At 41.7% G+C, this 24,486-nt stretch overlaps 1 long non-coding RNA gene across 1 annotated transcript in view; it reads left to right on the top strand.

Moving 5' to 3' along the window:
- Positions 1-109: 109 nt before the first annotated feature.
- LOC145722670 (uncharacterized) overlaps positions 110-24,486 on the top strand; it is a 42,537-nt gene continuing 18,160 nt past the window's right edge. Inside the window, exons 1-3 of the long non-coding RNA XR_014147112.1 lie at positions 110-14,224; positions 14,876-14,978; positions 23,134-23,191. This is a non-coding gene — a long non-coding RNA (uncharacterized LOC145722670). The remainder of the gene's footprint in view (positions 14,225-14,875; positions 14,979-23,133; positions 23,192-24,486) is intronic.

The raw sequence follows: 24,486 nt of genomic DNA, 5'->3' as shown, positions 1-24,486 counted from the left end.
GAACTTATTATATATAACTTATGAGCCTGGCGTCTCTGGACGGGGGCACACTGCAGAGTAAATGACCATTATACTTGAGTGGCTTGCGCTCCGACTAATTTTCACATAAGATTTTTGTATGTATCTTTTAAAAATCCAAACATTTTATCCCATAGTTGCAGTCAACTATAGGAAGCTAGGAATCTCTCTTTGCCAAAGTGAAATGGTTGGTCATTTTTAGATACCATATTGAAATCTCTCGAAATCTTCCTAAAATATGTGTGCAAAGTTGATAAAATCTAGAAGGCATTTTGAGATGATTGCTCTTGTTTTCTAGAATATAAATACTTGGATCTTATTTATAGATGTTTTAGCATTATTAATTCATTTATTTCTTTTCATGAATCAAGAAATAATATCCTACTTTGGAGGTCTATTCTAACTTCTATTGATTAACAGCTAGAAGATCCAAACCGGGTCTGTAACTGCCTTGGTAGAGCCCCTTCAAAGCTATCACAACTCTGCTTTAAAATGAGAACAGCTACTGGCAAGGTAGATACTTAGTGAAATAGGGAGAACAATTTACTTTGTTGAGAATGTTATCTTCACTTTTGTCAAGTCTTAAAAGTGTTGCCCTCAGATTCAGAGTCATCAGCAACCCACGGTCATTATTACTTTTTCGGTGAGGATGTCATGTAATTAAAAACAGGAACAGTAGTAACAACCACATGAATTTTAGAATTTGGGTTTGGGTTCCTCCGAAAGTAGACCTGGAGATAGAGATTTAGTGCTGGTTGTTTACACAGGAAGTGATTCTGGAAAGCACACTGGAGGAAGTGGGGAAAATAAGACAGAAAGGGGGAAGAGCCAGTAACGGGCATGTTTTATGAGTGGGTTATTGCCAGGTGAGCAACTGGGGTTCACTTGTACAGGGGGCACCCTGGAAACCTTTCAGAACATGCCAGAGGCTGGCATTTAGCCACCCTGTCCAACCCCAGGGGGCATTAAATTTCCACCCCCCTCTTTTCCAGGTTGTGTTCCTTGCAAACACCTCTGGTCCTCAGAAAGTCTTCAGACAAAGGAAATGAGAAAGAAAGGCATCTGACACAGAGTTGTCAGTGGACAGCTGCCTAATGCACCTCCTGGTGCACTCAAGTGACCTGGGGGTGAGTTGGGGGTAAATGGGACAGGGTACCAACAGCATCTGCCATCAAGTTAGAAGCAGCCCTGGTATTAAGGGGAAAGTCACAACAATGGGAAGAACTAAGGTTGAATTAGAACTAAGTTAAAATTAGAACTAAGTTTGAAAGGAGCTGGATTCAGCTCTTTCTAGGTGATAACTTTGGGCAACTCAGATTTTTTAGTTGTGGCTTTCTCTCAGGATAATTGCAAACAACAGATTAAATAAGCCATGTGAAATGTCACAGCACTCTGTAGTTTATAAAACATCCAGACAAGGCACTCCAGAGATCCTCTCAGGCCAGCCCATTTAGTGGTCCTCCTATCTTGGAGTCCATGGCCAGTTCATGGTGGAAGATAGGACTCTGGGGTCAGGAGATCCATGTTTCAGCAGCCTTTATCCATCAACTGATAGATTTCCTCATTGGTTTCTAGGGACCTGTTCCTGTGGAGACAAGCAAAGTGAAGTTAATGCTTTTTCCTTACACCCTCAAGCAATTCTTTCCTCCTGAGTCCATTTTTCCTTCTTCTTGTCCTTCCTCTTCACATAACACAAGCCCTCAGAGGGAGGAAAGGAAGTCAGCAAATTTTGTCAAAATTGCTTCTCTGGAAATCTGTCAGTGGTGCTTATTAGTTTAACAACATGTATAGCACATACATGATCTCTCTTAATCTTCATCAGAATCTTGCACAGTAAAAATCATTGCCATTTTATAGATGAGGAAACCAGTCTCAGAGCAGTTAAATAACTAGTTCACACTCAGAGCCAGCAGGTGGCAGAGTGTGGATTTAGATGTAGCTCAGATCCTCAGCCAGGAGAATCAAATGATGTTTCATTTTTGTATCACAGGTTGGTTTTTCCATATATTTGTGATGTGGGAAAATTACCTGTGTGTGTGTATACATACACACTCTCTCTCCCACACATGTACATAAACATACGCGTGCATACGTTCATACATACCTATTTTCTTCCCTCCTGAACTGACTTCCTTCCCAAACATCCATTTTGTTGTTGATGCTGTTGTGGGTTTACCTTTGATTCTTTCTTCAGTACCAGTGACCTTAATTAGGACTCAAAAAAGTCAGTAACATTTTGTTTGTGAAGAAAAGACTTTAATACATGAGACCACAGTGCTTCCTCTGAGAAGTATAGGGTCAAAATAAAGGAGTTTGTGGGGAAAAGAAGAAGAAATGAAGATTAATACTATGGTCCTTCTCTGTTTGCATACCCACCTGGCGGCCCTGGACAGATAGGTTCTCTGTCAGAGGTAGAAGTATTTTTCTATGGAAGCAAACCAGAATGTGTTCCTGCTGTTTTTCGGGAGATGCTTCCCCACAAGGCAACAGAGCTGAAGTATCATACTTCATCACATCCACTTACAAAATTATGTGCTTTAAGCACCAAACACTAACACTCTCCCATCCGAAGCATCCTTCAGGCCCCAGACTGGCCTGTATTGGAAGTCACTCCTCATCTTTATTGTGTTAATTACCCATCAATTATTTCAAGTGTTGAATTGCTGGAAGAACTCACAGGACTCCAACAGTTGATGTTCACAGAAGAGCTTCATCACAGGCAAAGGATATAGTACAGCAGCAGAGAGGAAGGTTAGGCATCAAAGGGGTCCTGGTGCCTCAAGTGCAGTCTTGTTCATGCTCCACTGTTGGGTTGCAAAGTATGCACACCATCTCCAGACCTCAAACCACCACCAGTGTGCAGGTGAGGCATTGTAATACCAGAAGCCCGGGGTTTGTTTCTGATGATGTTGGGGTAGTGATCTGGTCACATAGGCACTTTCTAGCTATACAACCCCAGCCCTAACCTTTGAAATTCACCTCCCTGATGCCTGCCGGCTCTACCCAAACCAATGCAAATCATAAATCCAGTGATGATTACTAAATTATACTGACAGACTGATAATTCTGCACCCAAACAACGGATGGCTCCATGGGTACAGAAAGTCACTTATTTTTAGCTAATAGATTCCATGACATTGTCTAAGGGTCTGCAGCTCTGTGGATATGCATGTGATCAATTAAAACTAGCAGAAATGAGCCCATGCTAGGCACTTACTGTCCTGTGTTCCTGAGCTCAGCTGGCTGGGGGGATTTCAAGAGCAATAATAGTAAGGGCTGAAGGCCTCTGCCACCGAGGCACTGTCATCCCCTCATGTCCCTGACATGGTGAGTGCTAGAGAGTGATCGCAGGGACATCCCTGAGTTGAATGAAGCTGACACTGATTTCCAGCCCCCTTCCCAATGCAGGAGGGGACACATTTTCTGGGCTGTTTTCCAAGGAGGAGCTCAACACCTCTCATTTAACTTTAACTGTCCTCAAAATGTATATGGTTGTGTCCCTCTTTGTGCCCCTCTTTTGGTCTTAAGTGAACTCCCTTTCTATGCGGAGTCTGTTTTTGCAATTGATATCAATAATTTCAGATCCCCCAATAGTATATGGACTATAAAGAATGGCTTGAGAATAGGTGGGGGGTTAAGAATGTTTAACTCAGAGCAAAGATCATCAGGGAAGGAGGTAAGAGGTCTTCAAAGATTTGGAGAATCATTATGTGGGAGGAATTAGGCTTACTTTGGTTTTTACACTAGGACGGACTGGCGGGGAGTCCCAGGGTTGAGGAATCAGTTGAAGAGATGGAAGAACACCCATCAATGATAGTTGACCCGGGAACATGCTGCTCAGCAGTAATGAGCACTCAGAGTCAGGCTAAATGATCAACTCACTGGAATATCGAAGAGCACATTCTTGCTTTGGGTTCTAGATGCACAGTTTTAAAACTGTGTTCCTGACATGCTGGGATTCCACAGAGAGGTCTGATGGCCATTGTGGGATCCAATGGGAAAGGCAAATGGACATAAATTCTGACCCCTATCCTATTGGATCATGGCAGCTCAATTTTAATCTGTTTTACACATTGGGTTCCATATAGTAATTCATTTCATGAAAAGATTTCTATGGTTAAGTAAAGTTTGAAAAGCAGATAACCACTGAGATTCAAGTCTGAGGTAGGGTGACCCAAAGTCCCTAAATCCCCTATTCTTTCAGGGTGCCTTTTCCTTCACTATCCAACACTGATATCATATGGATTGTAAGAAATTCTACTTCCCGTCCCAAATTTCTGAGAATTTCTGTTGATGATTGCATTCTGCTGGTTGACGTCTCTGACCTGCTTCTGAATTCTCCTCATGACCTCTAGTCACCTCCCCACTACTTCTTCATGCTTCCTTAGTCCCATTTGGTCATCACCATCCCCAAACATTGACACAGCGCTCCATCAATTCCTAAAGGCCGTGCTAACACTGGTCTGACAGCAGTAGTGGTTAACAGAGCTTTTGCTCAGGACTTGGGGTTTGTGGGGGAAATTGCTTCATAGATCATGAAACAAAATACAGCTCAATCTGTGGCATCCAGCAGTGCTAGGAACCCCTTCTGATCTCTTCTCCAGCTCAGTCTTCCAGCCATATGGAACAGATTAACCTCTCTATTCTACTATATTCTTTAAGTTTCTAGCTTCTGCTCAAACTTTTCTTTTTTTTTTTTTTCAGGTCAGCTAGCAAAACTAGAAAATTTCAAAATACAAAAACCTCTCTTACCGATACAGGCATCTTTTAGAACAGAATGAGAGCAAAATTTTTGCCCTCTTAGCTCAGCCTCTTCCATCCTGCCCAGATTCTAAGACCTCTCTTTGCAGAACTAAAAGGTCCATTAAAGCAATTCTCTAAACCAAAGAACACTCCTCTCCCAAAGATGAATTTGGCCGTTACCGCTTAGAAGGGTTTTAGAATCCCCTTAGTGTCTTCCCTTTAGTGGATTTCTGTAGAACTAGGTAATGACTGAAAGTCCTTTCTCAGCCTAACTGAAGCTCCCTGACTCGTGTGGGACTGCCCTGACACATTGGCGGACTTTACCGCATGCCAGGCATGTCAGGAAGAATGACACCCTTCTAGAGTCAACATATTTTTTGAGGATTTTATAACTTCAGAGGCAGTGGGCAAAATAATGAGGACAAAGGAAAATGGAGAAGGAGAAGCACAATTCATTCATTAATTCAGTCGACACATATTTATTGAATACTTACTATGGGCTGGGCACCACTCGAGGCCCTAGGGAAATGACAGCCATCCAATCAGATAAAATCCCTGCTTTCAAGAAGCTTATATTCTAGTGGAGGAAGACACAATAAGCAGATACATAGTAAGTCAGTGGGGAATGAGAACTAGGAGAAAAAAGTTCAGAGAGAGTAAAGAGTAATAGGAGGTAGGGGCTGCTATATATTTTAGATATGATGAGACTATCTCTGATAAGATGCTCTTTGAGTAAAGACCTAAAGGAAGTGAGGGGGCGAACCATGTGGATATCCTTGGGGGACGAGTATTCCACACAGAGGAACAACAAGTGTAAAGGCCCTGGGGCGGCAGTAGGGGAGTGTTAGAGGACCAGTGAGGCCAGGAAGGCTGGAGTGGAATAAGCAAGGGGGAGAGAATGCTATGAATTCAGTCAGAGAGGAGCTGGGGACCAGTCCATAATGGCCTTACCAGCCACGTAAGGATGTCAGGTTTTATTCTGGGTGAGTTTACAAGAAAGAACAGGTATGGAGAGTAGACAATCTCAAAGAACTGGCTTTTCATGTGCTTGGGTATTATGTTTTTCAACATTAAGCAAAATGTTTCATGAAGGCCCCCTGAGCTGGCATTTGCCAGCTCTCAGCTCCTGCAGAGAAGGGCTTGGTGTAGGTGGGAGAGAAAAAAAGGTGTTTTTTGTCTCCTTCTTAGCTCTGTCCAGGAAACCTATGGCCCCGCACACTTCCTGCTTCAGGGGAGCAGCCCCCCACTGACTGGTCGCCATTAGGACCACCTAGTACAGAACTGTGGGGGGAAATTGCTATCACACCTGGGCTGACTTTATGCTGAACAGAGTCCACTTGCCCTTGATGAAAAGTTGGCAACCAGCAAAGATGGAGAAATACAAGCACACTTGAAGAAAATGTTTCATATCTTTTCAACTGCATGATTTTTCAGTGACAGGGAAGAGGAGATAGTGACGTCATCTCAGGAGGTGGCCTGGCCAAACGGGGCCTCGTAGGTGTGTATATATGTGTGTATGTGAGTGTGTTTGTGTATGCGTCTCTATGTTGCCCATATTTCATAAGTGCGATTGTGTGTATATATGTGTATATGTATGTATGTATATATGTGAGCATGTGTGTGTACTGGTGTGCGTATGTGTGTGTGTGTGTGGCTAGAAGTGTCCCTACACTTCAGGGCTTGCTTTCCCATTGAAGATCTAGAAACTGCATTTGTCAGAGCTCCCAAGAGTTGTTAGGTCTACAGGGACTCACTCCCATTAATCAAGTCCACAAAAGACTTATTTAATAACTTAGAACACCAATTGCTTAATTTATAGCGAGAAATCAAATTACCAAGGGGGCTGCTGGTTAGAGGATTCTCTCTCTAGGCCCCTGAGGAGAATTAGCATATTTTCACCCAGGAAGCCCTGTGACAGTCAAAAGATTGTTCCGCAACCAAGGCGAATTATGTGGATGATCTTAATGGCCAGCATTGTTAAACTGCCATGGCCAGCCAGGGACCCCAGCGTTTGGGTTTGCTGCTTTAAGTAGTTTCCCCTACATCAGCTCTGGGCTTCCCTGAGAAATCCTTGTCCTCTGGGGGTTATTCAGTCCAACTGCTTACATTAACATGAAAAAAAAAAAAAAGTGGCTCTAAGACCATTTCCCAGGCTGTATAGTTTTTTTCTTTATTTAGTAAATACTCAATTCGATTTTTAGCCCCTATTCCTCCTGCTTTTGATCCAAAAAATATCATGCCTGTTAGGATGACTATGCCGATGATAGAACATTATCTACTATGTAAAGATCTTACTAATTTAATAGTCAGAAGGAAATGACACTTGGAAATTCTTATGTGATATCTCACTATCTCTCCCATGGATTGACTGCCTGTGGGAGGAGGAGGACATTCATTCAAGGATTTGTTGCCACTGATGAGAAAGAATGGTTCAGAGCACACATCCGGGAGTCATGGAGATCTGGCTTGAGATGTGGCTCTGCTCGCTCCTAGGAAATTGGTCAAATTGTTTAGCCTCTTTCAGAGTCCTCATTGTAAGACAGGAATCGTACTAGTTATTTTGTCATGAGCTTGCTCAGACAGTCATTCAAGGACTAACTAAGGTGCCGGGCACTGCTGTAGGTGCCAGGGATCCAGCGGTGATCAAAACAAACACGGCTGCGCTCTGCACGTTGGCATTCTAGTGAGAGGAACGACACACAGTAAAGGAGATAAATAAGCTACCTGTGTGGGTATCAGAAAGTGGTAAGTGTAGACAAACCGTAAGAGACTTGTAATCATAGGAAACAAACTGAGGGTTGCTGGAGGGGAGGGGGGTGGGGGGATGGGGTACCTGGGTGATGGACATGAAGGAGGGCATGTGATGTAATGAGCACTGGGTGTTATATAAGACTGATGAAGCACTGACCTCTACCTCTGAAACCAATAATACATTATATGTTAATTAATTGAATTTAAATTAAAAAAATAAATTAATTTTAAAAAAGAAAGTGGTAAGTGCTATGAAGAAAAATGAAGGCAGGGAAAGGTTGTTGTGACACGTAAGTGATTGAATCCATGTAAAGCTCCTAAAATGCCTGGCATATAACCATCGCAAGAACTTGAGCTGTTACTGATTCGGCTGCAACGCGGGGACTCTTCCAGTGAAAGAGGTAACTCTATGTATACCCTCAGAACAGCACCACGTCCTCACACACACTGTGGCATGTAGTCATTCTATCTGTGACCACTGTATTTCCAATGAAAGTTTAAAATTTTCTGGTTTTTACTCATGGCAAACACCCAGGAAAATTATTTAGAACAAAAGATAGATTATCCTTAATGTCACCACTCAGAAGCAATTTAACTTTTGGTATATATCCTCCAAGGCTCTTCTCTTTTTCGTTGGATACACACATACACATTTTTTAAATGCAAATAAAATCGCTGTTACATAGCCCTTAAAGCTGTGTCATGAACATCTTCTGACATCAACAGACATATTTGCATCACTATTTTAATCAATTGCAGTCCCGCTGGAAAGATGGATCTTAAGCTAGTTTGTTATCCGTAGATACTCAATTGACTTCCAGATTTTCTTTTCTATAAAAATGCTTTGGTTTTAAAGGCACCAACTTCACTATTTGGCCTAGAATTTTCCATGGATGTGTCATGGGAAAGTATGCATTATTTCCATATTCACTATGAAATCTAATCACCTTTTATAAACCCAGCTAGGAAGACTGAATAGAAACTCCCTCATGGGACAATCTTGCTGGCCAGCTTAATTTAGAGTCCATTCAATGTAATTGCATTTAACTGTACTCCATTTAGTTGTATTTTTTAACGTCTGCCATGTCAGGACACCACGCAGATTCCTGCTGGGAACCAAGAGGAGTAAGACGCAATCCCTATTTTCAAGGAGGCCAAGACAGGAACACAGGTGTCGGTAATCAGCACATAGGCCAGAAGAGTCATGGGATCACAGAGTAGGGAGAGAACATATCTGTTTGCTGTGACCAAGTAAGAATAGATGTCCGCTGTATGTCACTAGTGCTGTGCGCAAGCAAGATTCCCGAGACAGAGTCGTAACCCATGTGTTAGTTTTGTCTCCTTGTGCCCTTTTGAGTGTACTCGGTAGAAGGAGGTTCTAAATGAAATTTTAGAAACAGGACCTTGGGAGGACTTAGGTGGGCTTTCTTAGAAGAAATGCGTAAACCAAGACCCACTGATTGAGTAGAAGTTGGGCAGATGGAGGGGAGTGGGGTCTGGGGCAGGAGGAGGGAAGAGAAGTGTATTCCAGGTGTAGCGTAGAGGTGAGGAGATGAGAAATAGCCTGATCTCTTAGAGGGATTCAAAGATCAGTATAGTTGCGTGGGAGGGAAGGGCGGAGCTGTGCAGAGCTCTTGTGGGAAGGATCTTCTCTGAACACCCACATTTTAGCTTAAGGCCTCACACAAAGTGGGCAGTAAGTAAATATTGTTGAAAATAAAGTCTGAAAATCATATGAGTTTTTGGTTCCTTAACAAATTTCCCTTCTCATAATTCAGAACCACCATGTATCAACTTCCCATTCTCTTCACTGGAAAATTAGAGGGCTATCTCCAAATGGTTCTTGGATTATAAGGCAGAGGGAGAAAAACATTTGCATCCTTGGAGCAGAGGCTCTGATGGAGTTTGTTGGTAAGCAAGTTTTCTCAGGTAGTGATGACTGAAGGTGAGTGAAGTATTGAAGCCTCAGGGACAAGAATTATCATGCAGATAGGGAGAATACACTTGACACTTTCAAAGCACAAGCCCATTTCAAAGGTGGTTTTCTTAAGAAAAAAAATGGTGATCCATAGTATCTTTCAGGAAATCAACTCTTGAAATTATAGTTTATGCTGCTTTTTACTTTTGTCTTCTTTCAGTGAATTAGACTATAACCGAGCTTCTTTCTTGATTTGCATTTCTCCTTAATTATTCTGAGCTAAGTTCTACCCTACAGAGCTCCAGAAAATGGATAAACTATGCATCTGAGTGTTGAACAGCGGCGGCAGACACCTACACACCAAACCCTGGCTGTGTGGGACGCTGCCATTTTCCCCAAGTCATTTCAGGTCAGAAACACCTCTGCTCCCAAAGAATAGCTTTGAGGGGCCCCCCCCACACAAGGTCTTTGTATGCACCGTATAATATGACAATCAAGGAGCAATATACTGTTCTGCCCCCTCCCAAGAATAAGTGTGGGGCTACTTTTTGCCCTTATGGGCATAACAGGGATTCTGCAATTATTCAGCCTCACGGGAAACCCTGTGAATTACCTTTAGAGGGCTTGAAGTCAAAATCAGAACATGATTTTACTTTATTCCCATCCAATTAGCCAAGCTCTCTTTTGAAAAAAACATTAATACATATGATTATGGAACTTTGGGAAACTGTAGAAAATTATGATGACAGGGAAAAAAAAGTATTCGCCTTTCTGCAGACTTAGACTCCCATTGGTATGCTCTTTGGCTTCAGGCCACTTGCCATCTTTAGGATAAAATCCGCATGCTGAGGATCCAGAAGCCTGGATTCTTTCTCAACGACATTGATGAGAAACCATTCTGGCTCTCTACTGCTTACCTCTGAACCTTTTGTTGCTTGAGTTAAATAAACCTCTATCCTTTTAAATCATTAAAATAGCTTTCTTTTGAGGTATCACACACATTCAGAAAAGTGCATCACAAGTTTAGAGCATGATAAATGTTTTTCAAAGCTGATATATGTTTAGACATGTCATATATGTATATCAAGAAAAAGAACATTATCATAAGCGACTCCCAGTTACTCCCACTTCTTTAAGTAACCTGTATCTGAAAGTAACCATAGATTAGTTTTTCCTGGTTTTGAAATGTATGGGAATGGAATCACACTGTATATGTTCTCTTTGTTTCTGGCTTCTTCTGCTCAACATTATATTTGTGAGATTTATCCATACTGTTGTATGCTCATTCACTTCACTGTATAGTGATACAGTTTATGAATATACCATAGTTTGTTTCTTCATTCTGCTACTGATGACACATTTGAGTTGTTTCCAGATTGGGGCTATTACAAATAATACTGCTGTGAGTATCCCTGTACATCTCTTTTAGTGAGTATGTACACACTTTCTGTTGGAGAAATACCTAGGAAAAGAACTGCTAGCCGCGAATGTGCATGCTCAGCTTCAGTAGATACCACCAAAGTGTTTCCAAAGTATAAAGTTACTTCTGGAATACAAAGTTCCAGTTTATACTCCAACCAGCACTCTACGACAGTTCCAGGTGCTTCATATCCTTGCTGTCACTTGGTATTGTCTATTTCATTTTAACCATTCTGATGGGCGCATAATCGTACCACATTGTGGTGTACATTTGCATTTTCCTGATGGTTTTAAAAGTTGAACACCTTCATATATATTTAATGGCCATTTGGATATCTTTTTTTTTTTTTTTAAGTTTCTGTTCCAGTCTTATACCCATTTTTCTACTGTGTTCTCTCTTTTTTTCTTTTTGTAGAATTTCTATATATATTCTGAATATGGGGTTTTTGTTGGATATATATTTTGCCAGCATCCTCTCTCCATTTTGTAGCTTAATTTTTCAATCTTTTAATGATATTTTTTGATAAATAGAAGTTTTTTATTTTAGTAGAATTCAATTTTTTTTTTCTTTATGGTTAGTTTTTGTGCTCAACTTAAAGAAGCTTTGCCTACTCTATGGTCATGGAGATACTTTCATGTTTCTCTTTAAAAGTTTTATTGTTTTATTTTAGCTTTCATAGTTAGGTTTTATATATATATATACATGAGTGCACAGATCTGCACACATAGAACAGATATATATAGATATAGATATATATAAAATATATGTATATATATAAAATATATATATAATTAATTTATTGTGTATAGTATGAGGTAGGGCTCAAAATGCAGGTTTTCCCTCATGGAAATAAAAATTGATTTAGCCCCAATTATTAAAGATCACCCCGGGGTGCCTGGGTGGTGCAGTTTGTTGAGCCTCTGACTCTTGGTTTCGGCTCTGGTTGTGATCTCAGGATCGTGATATTGAGCCCTGAGATGGGCTCCACGCTTAGCGTGGAGTCTGCTTCAGATTCTCTCTCCCTCTCCCTCTGCCCCTCCCCTCCATGCCCTCTCTCTTGCTCTCTCTCACGCTCTCTCTAAAATAAATAAATAAATCTTTAAAAAAATCACCCCTTCCACAATGAACTGCAATGTCAACTTCATCACAATGCTTAAGCCATCTCAAATTGGCTTTTGTTGTTACTAGCAGTCAGAGAATCACATCTGGTGTGTGTGCATGTGTATGACTGTGTATACCCATGAATTTTCCTTTGTATCCTTAAATATTTATTAAAAATATAGTATTTAATATGTGTTAAATAGTCCATATTAGTGATATACCATCATCTGCTTAATCAATACTCTGAGGCTGGACATTTGTTTCCAACTTTTGGTTATTATAAATGATTCTAAAATGAATGTCTTTGTCCATAAATATTTGCACATATATTTCTCTATTTTCTTTAAGTGAGCTCCTAGAAATAGAATTATGGGTAAAAATGTACAAATTTTTCAAGGCTTTAAACACAACCTGAAGAAACATGTGGAGAGTGGGCTTTTAAAGTACCATAGTTCTGCAGTTGAGAAGCCAATAATACCACTTTTAAAATAAAATATATTTATTTAGCTTTTTTTCCCTAATAAATTTCATTGATTTTTTTTTTTTAACTATTTACTTTCCTAATGACAGTAGCACTCAGCAGATTGGAACTTACTTGACATGAAAATTAAACATAATTTCAACATAATAGCCTGTCTATTTATTTCTTGTACTTGAAACCAGGAAGGCAAACAATGGGGGCAGGTACTTCTTATATTCAACACATTATTCCTGCGCATGGATTCCTTTTTTCCTTGATTTTGCTATTGCCATTTGTTCTTTTGTAAGCTATACACGATCCAAGAATGGAATGAAAAGAATGTTTTGGAGGAATGTCAGACTTGCTTGGTGGGGGGTAGGGGGGTGATGGTAGCAGGGAACTGCTCCTAAATACTCTATCCCCGATTCTTCATGTATTGTTTTCATAGCCAGTGAAGGAGAAGAGAGATCAAGAAAAGGAGAAGCAGAGTTGGGGAGGTGGGATTTTCACTCTATAAAGGGCTAATTTAAAGATTTAACTCAGAAAGACTGCAGAGTACTTGGAGCTACCTCTCCCAAGCCAAAGCAGACTGAGCCAGAGGTGCCCCCTGGGCTCAGCCATCTGCTGGGTTTCAGGGAACAGACCCTTCCCAGGTGGAGATGGGAGTCCTCAGTTGCTATGGCTCTGAAGAATAAATCCCGCCTTTGTAAAGGTAAGCAAAGTCAAAACTATACCCTGTAAAGTGTAGAAAAAGGGTCTTTGTGAGTAGATCTGAAATGCTGCAAAGGGGGGGTAGTGCCTCTGCCACAATGGCGGTCCCGTGGGTCACGGGTGCAGGTCGCCCACCGCCTCCCACGCTGGCCCCGGGGGAAATCCTCCCGGGGCCAAAGGAAGGGCCCCTGTATGGTTTGTGCTGGATCTAAAACCACAGTGCTTGGGCAGTAATTCTAAGTATCTGGGAGGAACTTGTTCCCTCGGGTGAGAGAAGAAGGAGATAGGGCAGCCGGAGAGCTCCTGGGCGAGCATGGAGGTTGGTGTACTTTTCCCAGGTGGTTCCTCCCCCGCTGCTGAGCATCTCGGAAAGCACCTGGGCCCGGAGGGGTCAGACCCCTGGGAGAACCAGAGGAGAAGGATGCTTTGGGGAGGAGTTCCCCAGGGGAACTTCATGTGTTCTGGCAGTCCAAACTGTGGCCAGACTTCAGCAGTCTTTGGATAAACATTTCCATTTTCATGTTTTTGAACTTACTCTTGTTGCTGCTGCTGTCGTTTGCTTCTTTTCTTCCCAAAGTTCCTGTTGAAAATCTCTGATTATTGTCTTAGCTTTTGAAAAAATTTGGAGGAAAAAATGCCTCAGACTGTTGCGGGTTGAATTATGTCTCACGAAAAGATATGGAGAAGTCCCAAGTCTGGTACGTATGAACATGACCTTATTTGGGAATAGGGTCTTTGCAGATGTTATCAACTGGGATAGGGTGGGTCCTAAATCCAATGAGGGGTGTCCTCATAAAGAGAGAGAGATTTGGAGACCCAGATACACTCACGGGAACGAAGCCTACGTGAAGGTGCAGGCAGAGTTTGGGGAGGTGCATCTATAAGTCAAGGAATGCCAAGGATTCCTGGCAGCCTCAGAAGAGGCCAGGAGAAACACTCACCTAGCAGGGAGCATAGCCCTACGGACACCTTGATTTTGGACCTCTGCCTCCAGAACTGTAAGAGAATAAATTTCTGTTGTTTTTAGTCATCCAGGGACTCTGCTATAGCAGCCCCAGGGCATTCACGCACAGGCTGTGGGACTCAGAGCCTCCCTGGTGTGGTAAGTGTCCCAGCTGGAGACCTGAGCAGATATGTGGATGGAGTGAAGATAGAGCTGCACTTAGCTGCAGAATGGCCACGTATGGGGATTCAGAGGCACTAAGGCCTTGCAAGTCATATTACATAGATCTAGCTGAACCGGAATTTTTCTTTTAATGTGGTAAAAAAAAACCCCACATAACATGAATTTTACCATTTTTTAAGTGTACAGTTTAGTAATGTTAAGTATCTTCCCATCACTGTGGGACTTGAACAGATTTTTAGGACTGGAAGATATTATACTTTTTAAAAGTGTTTGTCATACAATTATTCTTACCCTTCACTCCCTAACTACTGAGTACAAGCCTGAGTCTTAGTGATGATTCTCTCTCTTAAGGGAACAAAGTTTACAATGAGTCCAGCGGGTTAATATGAGGTTTTGGATTTTGAAATGACAGTGAGGTCATCTTTTAGCAACTAAGCTTAAAGCTAATGTCATGCTTCATTTGGTAGTGTATGTTAAATTGGCTTTGGTCAATCAATGCTAGGTTTAAAAAGTAAGACAGAATGTGTGGGATGTTCTCGCTCCATTATGATAAATGTTGTGGCTACTCAAGGCTATTGCTGTGATTTGGAATTCACTCAGTCTGGCATGGTGCCCCCCGCTCTCCAGAATGAGGGGAAGCTGACAGTTTGATGAAGAAAGGCTTTGTGGAGGAAGCGTCATTAGAGCTGACCTTCAGGGACGAGTCCAATGCTATTGCGGGCACTCCTGGGTAAGTTATTACAGAAACTACAGAGGAGATCACTGGATAGGAGGTGAAAAGCACATGTGGGCATCCCTGAGGAAACCAGTAGGGAAGCTGCCCCAAAGCCAAGAGTCTTCCAGCCTTTTCTGAGGTTAATCCCAGTCTGTGTATAGAGCCTCATAAACCAAGACAGGTGTGGGGGGTGGTTAGAGGGGGTTCCTCTCAGTCCCCTGGCTTTAGTCTGGGGTGTACCGGCTCAGGTCGAAGAAGCAGCACCTACCAACTTCTTCCCAACTGCTTGAACCAGCTGAGCCAATTGCATTGAGTTCTTGACACCGTGGCTTCTCAAACAGGAACCTGGTGGAAGTAAGGACCACAGACAGAACACTCCTCTCTTCTACCTTCCCCTCTGATAGGACATTTTCGTAGATGGTGCTCATCTCGTGGCTGTGGCTCTGATGAGTGGGATAGTGATTACCTGTCTAGGTTGTGTCACTTGCCCCAGGGAGGGGCCAAGACTTAGTCAGTTAAAGCCTCTTCTCATTACGCAGAACACACCCACCCTATTGGCCCAGCTCTACTGCTTTTGACGTCAGGGATGTAGATGAGGGCTGATTGGTCCCATTTAAAATAGAATGAAGAAGGGCACCTGGGTGGCTCAGTTGGTTAGGCGACTGCCTTTGGCTCAGGTCATGATCCTGGAGTCCCGGATCGAGTCCCACATCGGGCTCCCTGCTCAGCAGGGAGTCTGCTTCTCCCTCTGACCCTCCTCCCACTCATGATCTCTGTCTCTCATTCTCTCTCACACAAATAAATAAAATCTTAAAAAAAAAAAATAGAATGAAGAAAAGTCCCCATTTATTTAGTCAGGATAGTGTTTCAACAACAAAACCCTGGAAAGCTCCGTAGATCCAAAGTTTATTTCTTGCATTGCTATATGTCCATTGTGGGTGGGCTGTGGTTCTGTCCCATCTTATCCCTTGTTTGGGTGCCATGCTGATGAAGCAGTGGGCACTAATTGGAACCTTGCTCTTTATCTCATGGTAGGGAGCTGCTTGGTGAACCACCCATTAGCCCTTAAAACTTCTGCCTGGAGGTGATCCAAGGCTCTTCTGCTCCAATTCCACTGGCCAAAGTCAGTCATATGGCCAAGTTTGCTGTCAGGGGGGTAGGGACAGGATAATCCTCTCCCTGGGAGCAGCATGGAATATTTGTGAAAAATAATACAATATTTCACACTTGGTCACCAAGGGAGGTATTCCTCAATTGCATTGTAAAATTGCCTTAACTGATACATACTGATGGGCTTTTTAGTTGCCAACCTATAAAACAGTGGGAGAATCTGCGTGGTAAGCACCAATGTCAAGGTGATTGGTGAAGGTACTTCAGGTTGCATGAGCTGCTGAGCAATAACAGATTCAAAGTGTAGTATGTGATTTAAGTTGGAGCAATGGAGTGGAAGGCAAGGAGCTTGAGTGTGGTGGGCCTTAGGCACTAGGGGTTTAGAATTATTCTTTAGGCAGTGAAGTTTCATGGACAACTTTAGAATGTTGGGATGCACAGTCCTCCTGCCAAGATCCCTGAGGGCATTACGAAGGATGAATTGACGGCTGGCTACCAGTTAGAAACTATCACTAGGAGAGTAATGATGAAGTCCTGATTTTAGAGTTCCTTTGGGAAAAAAGGAGATGGGGGTGGTTAAAACCCAGAATTTGATTTCAGTTTCAGACAGATTTAAGTTCAAGGTCTGCCTTTGAAATATCACAGCCACATGATTCTGGGGACATTCCTCTGCCTCTCTAAACCTTGGTTTCCTCCATGTAAGATAGAGATGATAATAATATCACCTTCCATGGTTTGCTGTGGGAACTAAATGAAGTAACATATGTAAAGTGTTTAGCAAAACCCGATACACGTAGAAAGCCCTTATGTGTGGAAAAACAGAGACACTAGAGATTTAGAATCAATAGGATTTGGTGATTATATGTGAAAAGTGAAGATGTGGGAGGATTTGAAGAGAGTACTAAGGTTTCCCGGCTGGAGAATGGTAATACCACTCATCTATTTAGGAGCTGGCGATAGTTGGGGGAGGACAAACAGAATCTGAGATCTCAGGGAGACATCCAAGGAGAAGGGTCCCCGGCAGGTGCTTAGAAATCTGAGCTAGGCTCAGGAGACAGGACTTGTACAATGGGTCATTTGCCGATTGTGTGGACAGATGACTCCTGGGGTCTCTGCTGCAGAAAATACTTAGCTGTCTACATTCGAGCACACTGCATACCCCTAAGAGCTGAGGAAAAAGACTGTTTTCCAAGCTGAAGATCCTGGATACTCACACTCACACCTGAAGGGCTTCTTAAAACCCAGAGTTTCTGATTCAGTAGGTCAAGGGTGTTCAGCTCGGGATGGGACCTGGGTTTCCTCACTTCCTCCGAGTGCTCTGCTCTTGTGCCGCCTCTGCCTTAACAGAGTCTTCAAGAAGACCTGGAAAATGCTGAGCCCACAAATGGGAGTGATTGCCTTAACACCATTGATCCTCGCGTCTAGAACAAGATTTAGGGAAATGGCCTTTTGAGAATACACAGCAGATTGCTAGGAGATCAGCAGCAATTCAACATGACAAGTGTGGCATATGTTTTGATTTGTAACATCCTTGGGTTGTAATTCATACAGTAAGTCTTTTGCCTATGAACCTCATGCAAGAGATATCATCTGCCCTGATGAACTGAAAAGCCACAGAACTACGATAAATGCCTCTTGCGTGCAGATCTTTGTCTCACTCAATATTCTGCCTTTGGCAGCAGGCACTGTCACAGAGGGTCTCTTTCCTCATGCGTTAGTGGGGAGGAGGGGTTGGGATGGAAGAAGTGACATTCCTAAGCTCCCCTTAATAATAAAGAATGCACAAATTCATGTCCCTGGAGTATTTAGTTTTTGCCTGGATGTAAAGCATTCTCTTAGTTTACTAACAACTGTGTAAACTACAGTAATCCTTTCATTTTCCAAAGGACCATCTATAGGAGCTTCTAAAATTTTTTGCCAGTATAATTGACATACAGTAAACTGCACATACTCAGAGTGTACAGTGTGATGAGTTTTGACATATAGTCACATCCATAAAACCATCACCCCACTTAATATAGTGACCATATTCATTACCCTGAAAGTATCCTTATTCCCCTTTATGATTCCACCCCACTCCCTGCATGACCCTATCCCCAAGCAACCACTGGTCTGTCTTCTATCACTACAGGTTGGTTTGCATTTTCTAGAATTTTATATAAGTGGAATCATATCATATATACTTTTTTTTTTTTTGGTCTGGTTCTTTCACTCAGCCTGAGCATTTTGAGATTCATCCATGATCTTTTATGTATCAATGGTTCATTCCTGTTTCTTGCTGAGTAGTATTTCTTTGTATGGATATATTCTATATCCGTATTTCTTTGTATGGATATATTTATTTGTTGATGGGAGTTTAGGTTGTTTCTAGTTGGGGACTATTACAAATACAGCTGCTATGAACATTCACATACAAATTTATGTATACACAGATGCTTTCATTTCTCTTGGGCAAATACCTAGGAGTGAAATATTTGGATCATGTGATAGATGTATGTTTAAAGTTTTAAAGGATCTGCCAAAATTTCTAAAGTAGTTGAACTATTTAAGATTCCTACCAGTGATGTACGAGAGTTCCAATTTTTCCACTTTCTAGCCCACATTTAGCTTGGTTAGTGTTTTTCATTTTAGCCATTCTAGTGGATATATAGAGGTATCTCATTGTGGTTTTAATTTGCATTTCCTTGATGATTAACGGTATTGATTTTTTTTTCATGTACTATTTCCTATGAAAATGTCTTGAAGTGTCCATTTTTAAATTGAATTGTTTGACTTTTCATTATTGAGTTGTTACAGGTTTTTAAAAACATATTCCAAATACAAGGCTTTTGTCCAACATATGTTTTCCAATCTGTAGCTGGGCCCTTTCATTTCATAACAGTATCTTTTGAAAAGCAAACATTTTATTTTGATGAAGTCCAGTTTATTGGTTTTTTTCTTTCATAGTTCCTATTTGTGTTTCATTTAATTATCCAACATTACTAAGATGTTTATGCTTTCTTCTAGAAATCTTATAGTTTTAGTTCTTATGTTTAAATCTATGATGCATTCTGAGTTAACTTATGTATATGGTATGAGGTAAGGGTCAAGATTCATTTTTTTCACATAGAGCTAACCAATTGTTTTGGCACCAATTATCCTTTCCTCATTGAGATGCCTTGGCCTCTTTGTTAAAAATCGGTGGATCATATATGTGTGAATTCTCTATTCTGTTCCATTGACCCATGTCTGCCTTCATGGCCAATACCACATCATCATAATTACTTTTACTTTATATGTATTTCTATCTTACTTAGTTACTTTATAACATTTTAATGATTAGTTTCTCTAATTATTTTTTTGACATAAAGCCAACCAAAATCTTTTAGTTGTACAAACTTTAATCAAATCCCCATATAGCCTATGTCTCTCTAAACTGACAAGTCTTGATTTTTCTCTTTTTTTTTTTCTATCCAGAAACTCAAAAACAATTACTTTGGTGAGTTTTCTTTATCCCATTGCTTCCATTCCTAATGTGCTTCCTTTCCACCACGTCCCTGCGCCCCCCCACCCATGGCACATGAGTCGGTACCATAATGAGTAGCTGCTCTTCCCCTTACTGTCGTTACCACTATTGCTGCTGTTGTTATCATCATTATCGCACACACACACTTACTTTGGTTTCCAACATCCTTCCTACAGATGCAAAACCATTCACTCTAGTTTTGAGCCCAACAATTGAACCAGGTTAATTTCTTTAATAAACCTACGTGACTCCTAGGTTCCCTATTGGCTATTCTAGTGGATGTACTGAGGTATCTCATTGTAGTTATAATTTGCATTTTCCTATGATTAATGGTGTTGTACACTTACTGGAATGTAAGAGAAAATGCAGATATTATTAATTTGTAATATAACTTAAATTCTCTCTCCCTAAATATATAACTGAGTACTTTTTTACCCCACCAATTCTTTTTTCAGGATCTTGCCCTTTCACCTATCTTTGAGAGATTGTTCTGTGGTGTGCCCAGATCGGATTATTATTTAATAGCTGAAAAGCCTTCTGAAAACTGGAGGTTTCATGAGTATTTCTTAGGCTACATTTAATTGTTAAAATTTTAACTAAGTTGTCTTACAGTGATCCCTACCTAGAAAGCCCACTGTGGTTTCTTTTCCATTGAGAGGTGAATTTTCTTGTGGCTATCTTTTGTTTTCTGTCTTATGCCAGTATTCTATTCATGACAAAATTTTCCAATCCCAACCCAATCCCTAAAAATACAGTTTTTAAGAGTGGGGTGTGTTTGTGTGTCAGAAGTTTGAGAAAATGCAGATTATAAACTCAGCAACATCAGGCTTACATTCCTGCTTCTCTTGCTTGATGAAACCAGTCAGATTTCTGTTCAAGTTTCAGCAAATTCCACTCTAAGTGATGATATGACTTTAAGTAGGGGAAACTCCTTTCGGCTCTCTTACAGCATTCTGGAGGAAAAGGAAGGGAGGATGACAGGCAAAGTTGTTAAATGTTAAATCAAAAGCTGAAAAGTCATTGAATGCAAAATAATTCCAACTCCAAATGAGAAGAGAGTTCAGGAGGGACTTCTCACAATGAGGGGGAAAAATGTCAAACCAGCAGTAATTGAGGGAAAAGTCAAATGGAGGATGGAAGTCTCCTTTCTCACAAGAAAGGGCTACTCTGTCTTTGTTGCCTCCTCCACTTTTCCTTTTTTAAGTTTGAGATGAGGAAGGTGACAAACTCTAGAGAACATAGGTGGAGGGAGAGCAGAGGAAACTGCTGGCTGAGCAGGAACTGCAGGGGCGGAGGGGGAGGGGCCCCACTTTGTGCTTAAAAGGATCTGAGAAGGGGGTGAAAAGCTGCCAGCAGCCAGAATATGAATTAAGGAAGGGGGCCTTACAGAAATAGAAAAAATGACCTCTCTCTGAAATCTAGAGGAAAAAGATGAGGATGTTAACTAGGTAGGAGAAGAAAATCATCACATATTGGAGTATGAAAAGACCTTAGAGGTAATGGAAACCAACCCTTACATTTTACAGATAGGCCAATAGTTGAGAAGAATGAGCCATCAGACTAAATTGGTCCACCACAATATAAGATGTTTGCATTTGAACTAATAAAAAATAATGTCTTCCAATATCAAAGGAATCATGTACTCTCAGGAGATACACTCTTTTCCTCTTATGGCTTTTCGTCACGCTTAGCATCATCATAGCCCTTTTGAAAAACACCAGATTAACTGACTTGCCTAGTTTATGTCATGGGATTATTTTAAATTTTGCTTTTAAATATTTGGAAAGAATTATCATCATCATATTTGGTGCTTAATGAATAGTTCTATACATTTTGATCCTTCTAATAAATAGGTATGCCATTGAAACAGGGTTGCCATAGAGTTCAGTGCTAATATACCCGCTGTCCAAGTGGGTTGGGGCCAAGGAAGACAATGGGCTTCATTCCCACCACCTCATACATTTCCTGGGCCTAACTTTGGCTGCAAGAACAGCTTTTCATAGGTCTTCCTGCCTCCTCTCTTGCCCCCTTCCAAACCATCTTCTGCACCAGCCCTCAGAATGACTTTCCTAAAATACAAGTCCAAGTGGTATCACTTACTTGATAAGTACTTTTGGTAGCAACTCAATGACCATAGGTTAGATTCTAAACTCCTTAACCTCTAGGTCCTCCCTGCCTTCTCCCCCTATATATGCCCTCTCCCCTCCTAACACTGTCCATTCAAGCTTTAGAGATCCTGTGTTACTCATCAGACCAGCTTCAGATGGCTGTTTCTTTGCTAGCTATTCTCTTCTGCCTAGGATGTCCTTCTCTCCTTCCTCCTCTACCTACTGTCTACTCATCCCTCAAGGCTCAAAGCAACATTTCCCTTGCACTCTCAGTTAACTCTCCTTCTAATAGTGTTTCACTCCTTCCTGGACACATTTATCATAACACCTAGAACATCTTCTTGCACTTATTTTTATACACAAAAGAAATCAGTGGTTTTCAAACTTGAAAGCACATAGTGTCTATAAGAACCCTCCAAGGAGTGTCTTTAAAAGGCAGAAATTTCTTGGCCTTACCCCTAGAGATTCTGCTTCTGATTCTGATTCAGTAGATCTAACATCAGAGGGGTTCATGGACATCTCTGAGCCTAAGGAGAGCCTACTCTAAATCAGGTAAGTCTTCACCTGTTTGTAGCACCATTTTTCCAAGGGCAGAAGACAGTGCTGGTGTCTTCCATGTGCTACTCCCTGATCACTGACTCACAAGAGTATCAGCTTGAGAAATCCCAACACTCCCTTCCTCCCCTCCCACTCTCTTGGGGGTAAAATATGCAAAACTCATTTATATTCCCACAAGTAGGTGAGAATCACATTCTGGACCATCACCATTCAATAATGGGAGCTTTGTGCAAAGTAGTGACAGGTGAAAGGAATGATTTCATTTTTCACTTTGACAATTGGGTGAAGCAGATTCCTGGCAGTTCTGCAAAGGTTTTATGCCCACATAGTTACCCAAGGGATCTGCTTAGCAACCAAGAGATGCTGCAAGGGGAAGAAAAGCAGATTCTTCTCTCGGTAGCATCTTGTAACTGAGATGCTGCCACAAAAGAGGGGAAAAGAGGACAGCTCTGACCTAGGGTTCTCGCTTGTTCTATGGTCTCCAGAAAGGCCTGTCCTGAGTGCCCTGGTCCCTCTCCCCTCCCCAGAGCCCACGCAAAGCTCACTGTGAGGGGAGCATCATTCCCCAGGGGGTTTGGCTCTGCTTGGCTAGATTTCTTCTTTGTGCAACTATTTTTTCTGCCTATAAAATTCAACCTATTTGTTGGAGGTTTGTTTTTGAGAAGATCCAATTTAGTACCCCTCTTCCATGCCTGGGTTTTGAACTGAGAAGTAAAGCAAAAAAAAAAAAAAAGTAAGCATTTGGCAAATCAAATGGGACCAGTTTATGGATAGAGTTGATATTGCAGGATGGATGGGGTTTGTATCTGCAGACAAATGGGTTTCCTAATGCTGAATCCTAGAACCGAATTGAACCCCACAAATGACAGCCCTCCCATCTCCTGCCCAGGAGCTGTGCTCTGGACTGGAAGGTGGGCTCCCTGGAGGAAGACGAATGGCAGGGCCTGGTAAGTCCAGTCTCTTCTCAACCCACCAATCTGATGACTCCTAGAAACCACAGTGGTACTCACCTTCACGTGGCAGGAAACATCAGACACAGGTCCAGGTGTTCCCCCAACGCAATTATGGTTACTGTTAAAGACTGGGAAAATACAGGAAAACACCTAAAGAATGAAATGCAAATTGTCAGTGATCCCAGAGATACGCTACATATATATTTTTTTTATTCTAAGGCACATATTTCTCACCTTCTAATGTTTCTTAAACTGGGATGTATCTTACAATTGATATGTCTTTAATGTGGTATTATTATTTTTTTCTGAAAGATTTTTGTTAAACCTCTGGTGCCTCTTTCAGTTGTCAGTATCTTAGAAATGAGGAAATGTGGTAATTTTCAATTGTTTCAGAAAATAGGGATTATTCTAGAGCATTTTTCCATATCAATAGATAGTGAAAACCTGATGTACAATGACTGCAAAGTATTCCATCATCTGAGTGAATGAGACTGCATTTAACTCATCTCTAGCCCTTGGCATTTAAGTTCTGTTTTTCTGTTTGTTTTGGTTTTTGGCATTATAGATAATGTGGTGATAAACTTCCTTGTACCTAAGTCTTTGCTCCAAATATGATTTTTTCCCCCTTAAGAATTGGACCTTGTAAGAAGTGTTGGTTTCATGTGACCATATTGTTCCTCAGAAAAGTAATCCAGTGGAGCATCCCACTAATAGCATCTGAGGGTGCCCATCTTGGCACAGGCCTAGCACTGAATTATAAGGTAGGGTACCTTCTGAATGTGAGGATCGTCTTTCCTTAATGTCTCTCCTGCCACTCTTTGTCAACCCTCCCACCCTCCCTTCCAGTCCAGTCCATTCTGCTGGGAGAGCAAGAATAAGCACAGAGGACAAAGCTCAACATTGCCACAAACCTTTGCTGCCAAACCCAACATAGTATCCTGATTGGTTAGGCTCCCTGATGGAGGACAGAATCACCCCTAAATGGCCTAGAGCCACAGCAGGCAAGGGAACGTCCACAGCTCCTTTCCCCTCTGTCCATGCTCAGCTCCCAGTGGCAAGATGGCACGATGGCAGAGCAGTGCCCAGGAAGCTGGCTGGCTGAGCCTTTGTTCTGATGCCTAGAGCATGCTGGTTAAGGTTCCTCCCTGCACCTCCTTCTCTTCTCTCTCTACCCCAGTGCTCAGTATTGAAGGAACCTTGAGCTTCCTCTGGAGGCCAGGAAGCGTCACTGACGGGGAGGCCATGCTTCACCTTGGTCTCCATGCAGCCATCCCAGAGGCAGCAAGGCA

The sequence above is a fragment of the Leptonychotes weddellii genome, chromosome 7 (assembly GCF_054177405.1).
Source record: "Leptonychotes weddellii isolate Sample4059 chromosome 7, ASM5417740v2, whole genome shotgun sequence".
NCBI classification, from domain to species: domain Eukaryota; kingdom Metazoa; phylum Chordata; class Mammalia; order Carnivora; family Phocidae; genus Leptonychotes; species Leptonychotes weddellii.
The sequence above is the reverse complement of the archived record's forward strand: the minus strand, read 5'-3'. Positions and strand labels throughout refer to the sequence as shown.